This window comes from Mus musculus, chromosome 14 (genome assembly GCF_000001635.26).
Source record: "Mus musculus strain C57BL/6J chromosome 14, GRCm38.p6 C57BL/6J".
Taxonomy (NCBI): domain Eukaryota; kingdom Metazoa; phylum Chordata; class Mammalia; order Rodentia; family Muridae; genus Mus; species Mus musculus.
Window position 1 is genome coordinate 17516303 of NC_000080.6, and position 11150 is coordinate 17527452.

Here is an 11150-nt window from a genome sequence, read left to right on the forward strand (position 1 = left end):
TGAAAAGACTTTTTGCTATCCTAGGTTTTTTGCTATTCCAGATGAATTTGCAGATTGCCCTTTCTAATTCGTTGAAGAATTGAGTTGGAATTTTAATGGGGATTGCATTGAATCTGTATATTGCTTTTGGCAAGATAGCCATTTTTACTATATTGATCCTGCCAATCCATGAGCATGGGAGATCTTTCCATCTTTTGAGATTTTCTTTAATTTCTTTCTTCAGATACTTGAAGTTCTTATCATAAAGATCTTTCACTTCCTTAGTTAGAGTCACGCCAAAGTATTTTATATTATTTGTGACTATTGAGAAGGGTGTTGTTTCCCTAATTTCTTTCTCAGCCTGTTTATCCTTTGTGTAGAGAAAGGCCATTGCCTTGTTTGAGTTGATTTTATATCCAGTTACTTCATTGAAGCTGTTTATCAGGCTTAGGAGTTCTCTGGTGAATTTTTAGGGTCACTTATATATACTATCATATCATCTGCAAAAAGTGATATTTTGACTTCTTCCTTTCCAGTTTGCATCCCCTTGATCTCCTTTTGTTGTTGAATTTCTCTGGGTTGGACTTCAAATACAATGTTGAATAGGTAGGGAGAAAGTGGGCAGCCTTGTCTAGTCCCTGATTTTAGTTAGATTTCTTCTAATTTCTCTCTATTTAGTTTAATAATGGCTCCTGGTTTCCTGTAGATTGCTTTTATTATGTTTAGGTATGGGCCTTGAATTCCTGACCTTTCCAAAACTTTTATCATGAAGGTGTGTCCGATTTTGTCAAATGTTTTCTCAGCATAAAAGGAAAGATATTGTGTGAATTTCGTTTTATCATGGAATACTTTGGTTTCTCCATCTATAGTAATTGAGAGTTTTGCTGGGTATAGCCTGGGCTGGCATTTGTGTTCTCTTAGGATCTGTATAAAATCTGTCCAGGATCTTCTGGCTTTCATAGTCTCTGGTGAAAAATCTGGTATAATTCTGATAGGCTTGCCTTTATATGTTCCTTGACCTTTTCCCCTTACTTCTTTAAATATTCTATCTTTATTTAGTGCATTTGTTGTTCTGATTATTATGTGTCAGGAGGAATTTCTTTTCTGGTCCAGTCTATTTGGAGTTCTGTAGGCTTCTTTTATGTTCATGGGCATCTCTTTCTTTAGGTTTGGGAAGGTTTTTTCTTTTTTTTTCTATAATTTTGTTGAAGATATTTGCTGGCCCTTTGAGTTGAAAATCTTCATTCTCATCTACTCCTATTATCCATATGTTTGGTCTTCTCATTGTGTCCTGGATTTGTGGATGTTTTGAGTTAGGATCGTTTTGCATTTTGTATTTTCTTTGACTGTTGTGCTGATGTTCTCTATGGAATCTTCTGCACCTGAGATTCTCTCTTCCATCTCTTGTATTCTGTTGCTGATGCTTGCACCTATGGTTCCAGATTTCTTTCCTAGGGTTTCTATCTCCAGCGTTGTCTCACTTTCAGTTTCCTTTATTGTGTCTATTTCGATTTTTAGGTCTTGGATGGTTTTGTTCAATTCTATCACGTGTTTTGTAGGTTTGTGTGTCAGCCTCCATGTGCCTCTGTGCCAACGTACAAGTGTTTCTAGGTGTCCTCGATGGTAATCAATGTGTATGGTGTGTGCCTGGTTGCCTGAGGATCTTCAAAGTGAATATACCATGTATTCCCTACTGCTGTGTGGCTCCTGGAATTATCTTTCCCCTCACATTTTCCCTCTCCTTTCTTGGCACTGCAGCTGAGACCTCACACTGGAATTTTTGAACTCAAAATTAACATGAGGCTCACCTAATAAATTAATAAACTTACCTTGCATTCTACAGAGCAGTACATTTTTGCAAATACCTTCCAGCTTGTTTTCTCCCAGTGGACCCAGAGTTCACATCTGAACCTTGATTGGCCATTCTCCTGATATTCTGGGGAGAAATGGATGACTATGGCTTACTAAAGCACCATCAATAGTATGTGACACTTTGGCAGCTTCCATGGAGCTGATGAAAATGTCACTCAGCTTGGCAGGCCAGTGGTACAAATAGAGAAACAGATAACTATCCTCTCTTGGAACATCCTTCCTGGCTGTCCCTTTCTCTCAGCCCTACCCTGTACAGTCTCTCTTAAGATATCATTTCTCTAAGGATAAGCTGGGAATATCTCCCTGGGTATTAATATCAATATGTTCCAGTCACTGTCTTATGACCACTTCTGGGGAACTTCAATACAGGATTCTTATTGGAACTTCAACCCCAGTGAACCTGGTTGGGGCACCCCTCCTTCCCACCCCAATGGCTCTTGTTCTCATTTTCATTTCTGTGTTTTATGAATGCTACCTCGGTATTCAAAGTGATAACTCGAGGAACATATAACTAATGGCCCATTCTCCTCTTTCCTTTACACACTAAGTGCCAGCAGCAACAGTAAAAACCAAGCTTGTAGCCTGGAACATGTCTCCCCAAGGATCCCTTGGCTGGCTGGTCTCCACAAGACATTCTACACCAAACTCTAGCTACCCTTCTATCAAGGCAAAGGAAAGGCATTAGGCAGAAACCATATTAGGTAGGGATCTGATGGTTATCAATGAGATAATACATATAATTTATGAAACACCAGTTACCCATGAGAACAATAACCAACAGATAAATTCTGAAACAAAGTACCTAGAACTAGTTACAGGATACATTTGGGCCCCATGTAAATTGAGAATTTAAATGGGTTAGTCTGTTGAATAGGCAAAGAGGGACTATAAAGCAGCAACTTATTCAGAGGATGTCAGATGCTAGAGCACAAATTTTCAACTCTGTGACCAGCTCATGGTCTCTGATAAAGTAAATGACTTGAGTGACATGGATTGTCTGAATCCAGAGTCTAAGGAACTGGGAGTTTCGCTTTTTCTGGCAAATTGGCAGGGCTCTGTGGCTGCCCAGGAAATGGCTATCAAGGAAGGAACAGTACTCATTCAAAATGAAGGCTAAAATAGTGAGTGTCCACATATTGCATGAGCTAGTCATGGAATCTAAGTCAGAGACAGCACCAAAAAACAGTCAAGCCTGGGAAAAGGAGTCACCTTTCTTCATGAGATTCCCCAGTAATCAGAGGTAAGCATGTATTATATCAGGAGCTTTAGTTCAAAGATCATTTGCTGAAAGAGAGGTCATGTTTACATGGCATGTATTTTGAATGGGCCCTACAGCTTTGTTTAACTCCAAGCATGGTTCATGGCCCAACTCCATTTATCTCCCCAGGAGCTCATTAGTATTGTAGAATCTTAGACATCATTCACACCTGCTAAATTATGAACTTCATCAAACATTTATTCCCACACTAAACTTGTAGGCATAAGAGTCCAGCAGGTGAGATTCCACTCTGCTCACTTTGATTGACAACTTCTTGCATAAAACAGCAGTACCAATGTTGGGAAATTGGCAGTATCTTAGCCACTTCTATTTCTGTAAAGAAGCTCTATGTCCACAGCAACTTATAAATGAAAATATTTCACTGGGAACTTGCTTCTAGTTTTAATACATAAACGAATAACCATCATAGTGGGAAGCATGGCAGTATGTAGGAGGGCAGGCAGGCTGACAGGCATCCCTGAAGTGTAGCTGAGAGCTTATATCTTATTTGTATGTTGAACACAGAGAACCAAAAAAAATTTGACATTGTTTAGGCTTTTGAAATCTCAAAGCCCACCCCAAGTGGCACACCCCCTCCAACAAGACCACACCTCCTAATCCTTCCCAAAACAATTCTACCAGATAGGGACCAAGCATTCAAATATGTGAGACAATGCGGCCATTCTCGTTCACAGGCAGTGAGGTGGCAGAGAAATCTACTTGATCCTCATGCTCAAAGATAGTGAGCTGGGGGAAAGGCTAGATTTATTTCCAGAAAAAAAGTTAGAATTAGTTCTGAATATAATGGGACATATTATTTTATTTAAAGGTTTTAATTTTAATTTAATTGTATGTGTGTTTTGTCTCTCTGTGTGCATGCTCATGTGTGTGTGTGTGTGGGGGGGGGTAGGAAGCAGCCAGGAAGATCAATAAAAGGTATATCCCTTGAATCTGGAGATACAGTTGTTTGATGTCCAACATGAAGGCTTGAAACTTAATTTAAGTTCTCTATAATAGTACAAACCCTTAATTGTTAAGTGAGTGATCTCTCTAGGCTTGATGGAACATTATTAATTAGTTAGGTATATTTCTGCCTTTAACCTCTAGTGATATATAATATTTTACTTTTGAGACAGAGGGAAAATAACATGGGCCTATACAGTATAGCTTCAGCACCTGTCAGCAGGCTTGAAATGACACAGGAGGCAAATGGAAGATGCTTGCTAAGCTGTCCATGCTGGAATTTTGGTCACACATAGCCCATGGTTTCCTTGTATCTGGATGATTACTACAGAAACTATCTGTAATTACTGGTCCCTGGCAGATGTTTGTAAGACAATAGGTTTGGTTGGAAGACTGTGAAACTCTTCTGAATGGAATATGTTATCATGCATATGGTTGATCATCTCTTGCTTCAGTGAAGACTAAATGAGATTAAAATAAATGACCCATTGGCCCAAGATGTCTTAAGACTCCCTCCTTTGGGTAAAAGAAAGATTTCCATCATCCCTAATAAAGAAACCATGCCTTTTAGCAATCTTTAGGAAAACTAGGGGCACAGGATGGCATGTGCCTGTAATCCCAGCACTTGGAGATGAAAGCAGGAGGAGCAGAAGTTCAGGCTCATCACTGAGTACACAAAAGACTGGTCCAGGTTGCAGGAGACCTTGAAACAAAAGTGAAATCCAAACAAATAAAGATGATGAGTAGCTGAAGGATTATAAAAAGAACTGGCTGCCTCTAAACTACTAAGAACAACTATGAGCTAGAGCTCTTGAAATTTATCTAAGATTCTTTGAATTTTTCTGATATTTTTCTTAATATCAGCTTGTCAGCTATTAGCTCTCACTTGCTTTCCACTCATCCTTAACTTCTTTTGAACCATCATAGGCTGCAGAAACATATAGCTGACCTTGGAGGACTGTAAACAATGTAAACAAGTTCTACTGGGGTGTCCTTCTCTGTAGAGAACTGGACTTTGAGAACCTAGTAGGCTCTTCAAGGGTCTCCTCCACACACCCTCCAGTTTTGGAGAATGTATCATATAGACAAGGTAGGAAGCTAGAGAAAGAAAACCAATACCTTCTTGTACATTCGGCAAAATGGGGTGGGGGGCGGTGTCTGTGTCTTCCCTAGGATTTCTTGTGCCAATACCCTCAGAGTATACATTCTGTCTCTGTGCCCCAGTTGGAGTAGTGTAAGGTAAGTCTTAATCCAGATCTTTATACTTTGCATTTGTAGGAAGAGGCCGTTATACTTACTTTGGGGATTGTAGAAACTATACCCAGCATATTAGTTCTTCATGCATGGCTCTGCAGTGTATGAGCAACATAAACAGCCATAATTCCTGCAGATGTATGCAAAATTGTGACACATTAGCAACAAAGACATGACCATGTTTGCTTTGAATTTGCAAAGGCTTGCACAGTCTTCAAGATCATGAGGGAAATAATGACAAAGCACTGACTATATATATTGGGAAGGACTCCCTTCTCTTTGGATTCTATTCTGAGATGCCTATCCCTACAGTGACTACTCTATACCTGGCTATCATCAGCCACTGCAGCCATCTCCACCCTGCTTTCTTTACTATACCTGCATACCCAGCCAGCCTGTTCTCCCCAATGCTCTGTGTGCTTCTGGTTTGACAAAAGCCTTGCTATCAGCCCAGAGCCCAATTGTGCCTAAGATTGACTTTACTTCCTATCCACCATCTCTCATACTTGCACCCACCTCACACAAAAAACTCACAAAAACAAACCATGATGGATTTCCTATGAGAGGCTTATTTGCTTTCCTGTTTTCTGATAGGAAATGTAAGTTTGCCTGAAATGTTCTCTGGCCCTTGATGAAATTCTTACATTCATGTCACCTTCACAGGAAAACCTACTGCCACCCCTGCCCCCTCCCCCCAGGCTACTTTCTCTGCATGGTAATCCTTATAAGCTGCCAATCATGTGCTGTTGTAACAGCATTGTCTGACTAGAATTTGAAATCCCTAGGAGATATATCTCTGAGCATATTTATCAGAATGTTTCCAGAATGTTTTAACTGAGGAGGGAAGTTACACCCTGAATATGGATGGAGTCATGAAACTAAAAACCGGTTGGGGAGCCGAGAAAGTGAGCTGAGCAGAGAGTGTTCTTCACTCTCTGCTGACATGACTGTGAGGGTCATATGGACAGCAATCTTCCCCATGGCCAGGATGGCCTATCCCTTCAAAGCCTTTGTTAAGTTGCTTTCTTTCAGGTGTTCTGTTAGAACAGTAAGAAAAGTAACTCAAATATTTTATCTACACACTTACCATGCAAAATTTGTTTGTTTGTAGGAAACATTAGAGCCATTCTGTCCTTCCTTGTCTCCACAGAATCATGTGTGCTGCACACAAAGGCTATTGTCCTCACACATTCATGGTGATATTCCAACCCAAAGCCCTCCTCTTTGGAGCTTGCTCTACATTGTAGTCCTGCCAGACCATGCAAGGGTCAGTGTATGCCAAGCTCCTGTCATCACTGGGGATCCTTGCAGATTCAGGCCAGGAAACAATGACTACTTCTAAAGAGACTGAGATGACTTAACAATGTCTTGACAGATGGAACTCTCAACGAAGTTTATAGAAGCCCGCATGAGATCTGAATCAAAGATATTAGCAGAAACATACGATTGCAGACTCAAAGGGAAACCATTAAAAACAGCAACATTTTCCCAATGCAAATGAAAATTCATCATTTGATTTTTATTGTCTAAGTCAGGAATTTGGAAATTCTTTCCCAAAAGGTTTGCTCCAAGAACAAAAGTCCATCAACACAGGGCAAATAGGCCTGCTGACCATACCCTGTCACAATGCATAATGCCTGCCCATGTCATGTTTCTTCCATTAGAAAACATGGGGTGCCTTTGGCTTTTTGGCTCCTTTTCTCTTTCCAACAAGAGGGATTAACATGAGCTTTTGTCACTCCCAGAAGCAAGCATCAGTGTAAAAGTTTATTAGTTCACTCTCTACTGCCAAATATGAGGTCAATGCCAAGAACACAAGCTGGGAAGAGAGAGCAAATAAGTTAGCCTTTCCAGTCCAAGCCATCTTGCTTACCTGAATGTTCACATCTGTGGATCTCAAAGCAGCCTGAACATCTGAATCACTGGGCTTACTTGCCAGGGTGGCATTGAGACTATCCAGAGCGGCCTAGTCCATCTATCTCTTTAATCACTCCTCTCTGAGTACTGGTGTGCATGGCCTGGGGCATAGATTAGTCTCCCAAAAGTTACTAAAGTGAGGATTCATATGATTAGGTCTAGGAGTAAATGCAGATCAGAGTGTGGCCATAGCATACAGAACAAAATCTTACAGGATTCTCAAAATACAGAAATCATGCAGGTCAGAACAGTGGAAAAAACCTTTTTCTGATTGAGATGACAAAGGTCCCACCCAGAGATGAATAACATATTCTTCTTAACCAATTCTGAGCCTTAAACTCCTAACAAGACAAACAGAGAGAGCCATCATTTTCTTTAGAATTGCCACAGTTGGCTTACGCGTTCCTTATCAATCGTTCCAAGAACTGTGGGTCTGGAGGTAAAAATAGAGAGCAATAAACAGAAGCAATCTATCATAAGAGCCAAGGCAATAGTGCTTTCAGACTATTTAAAACAGTTGATTACCTTGCAGTGAAGGAAGAAGGGACTGTGGGCGTTGAATCCAAAATTTGCTGTGTGCTAGCTTTCATCTTAGCAGCAACAATCAAAGGAAATATCTGGGTTTCTGGAGCCCTTCAGAAACTCCAGCCTTGATGAGCTGAGAAAGGTTGCATGCAGGAAGCTGGTATGTGCCTCCTTTTCTCATCTGCTGTTTGATCAGTGTAGTTTCATAGTTTACAACACCAATCAAGGGTGCTTACCATCACAAGGAGGAATAGCACTTTGAAGATAGCAGTATTGTAGGCTGATTGAGGATGAGTGGGAGGCAAGGAGCTCAGAATGGGAAACCTGCTGCTCCCTAAGTTATTACAGTTGAGAGTAAAGGGGGAAAGGACACCAAGAGAGTGAAATTGGTTCCTAGGCTATTTCCCAGAATGCTCTCTAGGTGTGTTTTCAGAGTCAGCTTGACTGATGTAATAGTTACCTTTAATTTACAGAACATAGAATCATCTTGGAAGCATCCGGAAGAGTAAGTTATTTGATGTGGGGAGACTCAGCCCAGTGTGGACAGCTCCATGCCCAAGGCAAGAGGTCCTGAACTGTGTAGAGTGAAGAAGTCAAGCTGGGTGCAGGCAAGCAAATGAACATGAAGATGATCAGTTCTCTACTCTAGACCTTGGTCTTGGGATGTGATGGAGTTAGCTATTTGAGGTTCTGCCTCAACTTCTATACAGGGATGGAAATTGTAAGATTGAAAAAAAAAAAAACCCTTTCTCCCCTAAGTTGTTTTGATCAGAGTATTTTATCCCAGAAATAGGTTAAAATTGCAACAGCAGGTAAACCCAGAACAAGGGCCACTCTGTCAAACAGTGTAGGACATTTAGCTCTCTCCTACCTGAGGGTAAGGCCACAGATCCATCTCCTATGTGATCTCCTCAGTCTTGACTAAAGATGACTCTCAGATGGCACTGATGGTATGCTACCCAGTAACCTGAGAAAACCTTGGGGAAGAGCCACCATTAAAGACCGATTGGAGTACTCAAAACTTGGGGATATAAGGAGAAAAGAGTAGCTCACCGAGAGCAACTTAGTGGTAGAAGATGTAGGCTGGATCAACTGGGAGATGCAGACAGGATAACTAAACATGTAAGGGATAAAATAATTTCCTCAGCTGAAAATGGGTTCAACATTTTGTTTCCTACTTCAAAATTATTTTCTCTGTAGGTATTCTGCACTCACAGAAAAAGTCCTATAGGATCTTGTGGAAGTTTGAATAAGAAACACCCCAACAGGCTCTTTTGTATTTGAATACTTATTTTCCATTTGCTGGTTCTGTTTGGAAACTTTAGGGGTGCAGCCATGCTAGAAGTATAGAAGTACAAAAGTGGAAAGGGGTGTTGCTTGGCATAGAACTTAATCCCTTGAAATTGCTAATTATACACTCCTACATTGAACTATTGTGCTATACTCACAAAGTTTTTGTCTTATTTTAGATGTGTTTGTACCAGCACCATGCCTTGATTGGCTGTGACTTTCCAGGCTCAGGTAATCTTTCAGCCTGAACCTGGAGAGCAGCCTAGACTATGGTACAGCGCTGTGTACACTAGCAGCAACCAGAGTAGGAATATTGAAGGATATTGTTCTGTTGTTGGGTTTCTTCACTGTGGTCATCATTTACAAGATGATGTTGATGGTAGTTATGATCTTCTGGTTTGACAAGGAGTTCATCTAGGATGGCACTGGCATTTTTTTTCTGGTGGAGAAGTGTTGTTTCCATTCATATAGCTGCCTAGACATCAGTTTTGGATTTTCTTTCTTCCACAATTCCTTGGGGAGTGTAGCCTAGAAAATAAATTCCTTCTTCCTTACTTATTCTGTATGTCCTTCCTTCCCTCTCTCTGTTCTTCTGTCCCCTTACTTTTTGTTTCCTCTTTCTTCCTTTCTTTCTTTCTTTTCTTTCTTTCTTTCTTTCTTTCTTTCTTTCTTTCTTTCTTTCTTTCTTTCTTTCTTTCTTCCTTCCTTCCTTCCTTCCTCCCTCCCTCCCTCCCTCCCTCCCTCTCTCTCTCTCTTTCTTTCTTTCTTGTGTTCTCTAGTACCTTCTCTCTTTTCCTTTTTTTCTTAATTTGCTTGATACTTTTTAAATGCTTTTATGTTTGTTTCTAAGTTAAAGAAGTTAGAGAACATCACTCAGATTTTATTTCTAATGTCACCTGGAGTTGAAAATGAGAATTATTTTAGGACTCCAGCACATTCCAACAGCTCCCCACAGTCAGACTCCTGGCCCTGCTTGTTTGCAGAAGTATGGCAGAGCTAAGGAAAAGAAGTGCTGCTGTGTATGTACTGAGTGCACAGGGTTTTGTCTAGACTCTGGAATGGCTGTTCCTTCACTGTTGCAACCTTAAGCCTGTGTCACCAAAGCCTCTGCCAGGTCAGCTTTTGAGAAGACAGATAGCATGGAAAGATAAGGCCAACGAAGAGGCTCAAATAACCTTAAGCTGCATTTGCAAGGCCCCTAGAGGGTGAACTGAAGGGAAGAAATCAGATAGCAGATCCCCCAAGTGGAAACTTCCCAAAGTTCTCTACTTACTTCAGACAGCCAGGTTCAAATGGAAATTCCCCAAGACCCCATGAGGCTTGGTTGTGGGATCTATCAAGGAAAAGGCTGGCATTTAGAGGTATGGTTTACCATGTTACAAAAAAAAAAAAAAAAACCAACCTGAATCCTGACAATCCCATAACTCCCTTCAATAAAAGAAGGTTTAGAAGTCTCTCTGATATTTCTGTGAGTTCCTCTGGGCACCCAGTTTAGTACAGCACTGCTGGCCCAGAAGGAAAACAGAATTAATTATTCTGCTCCATTTGCTTTTTTTGTTTTCTTTTACTGGTTATAAGCCCTTATTTCTTTTCATTCTTACTCAGAATTTCTCCTCACTTTTGTTACTAAAACATCTGAAGAACAAAAACCATTTACGGGATTGAGAGATGGTTCAGCAAGTAATGTCATAAACTGAAAACAGACAGAAAATAGATACATCTTAGTCAATATCTGAGTCACTTCAACATTTAATGTTGGTCATCCTGACCATTTTTTTTTAACCATACACTATTTCTGAAGCAATTTCCAAAGGGAAACAGAACGTTAATATTCTGAGAAGAAGCCGGACATGGTGGCACACGCCTTTAATCCCAGCACTTGTGAGGCAGAGGCAGGTGGATTTCTGAGTTTGAGGCCAGCCTGGTCTACAGAGTGAGTTCCAGGACAGCCAGGGCTACACAGACAAATCCTGTCTCAAAAAACCAGGAAAAAAAGAAAAACTGAGAAGATATGAATATCAGCTAATTTTCTCATTCCCTTTTCTGTCATTACAATTCTAGGTCATGATAGGTTATGGGCACTAAGGCTACA

At 40.5% G+C, this 11150-nt stretch overlaps 1 long non-coding RNA gene across 2 annotated transcripts; it reads right to left on the reverse strand.

The window, feature by feature from the left end:
- Positions 1 to 1629: 1629 nt before the first annotated feature.
- On the reverse strand, positions 1630 to 10713 carry Gm32187. 2 transcript variants are annotated; one of them, XR_383104.2, is made up of 4 exons: positions 10332 to 10713; positions 6414 to 9586; positions 5371 to 5456; positions 1630 to 1915 (listed from the first exon to the last, which is right to left on the reverse strand). It is a non-coding gene; the product is annotated as a predicted gene, 32187 (long non-coding RNA). The 2 variants fall into 2 exon arrangements; XR_383105.2 differs by lacking the exon at positions 1630 to 1915 and adding an exon at positions 3022 to 4775.
- Between the last annotated feature and the right edge of the window lie 437 nt (positions 10714 to 11150).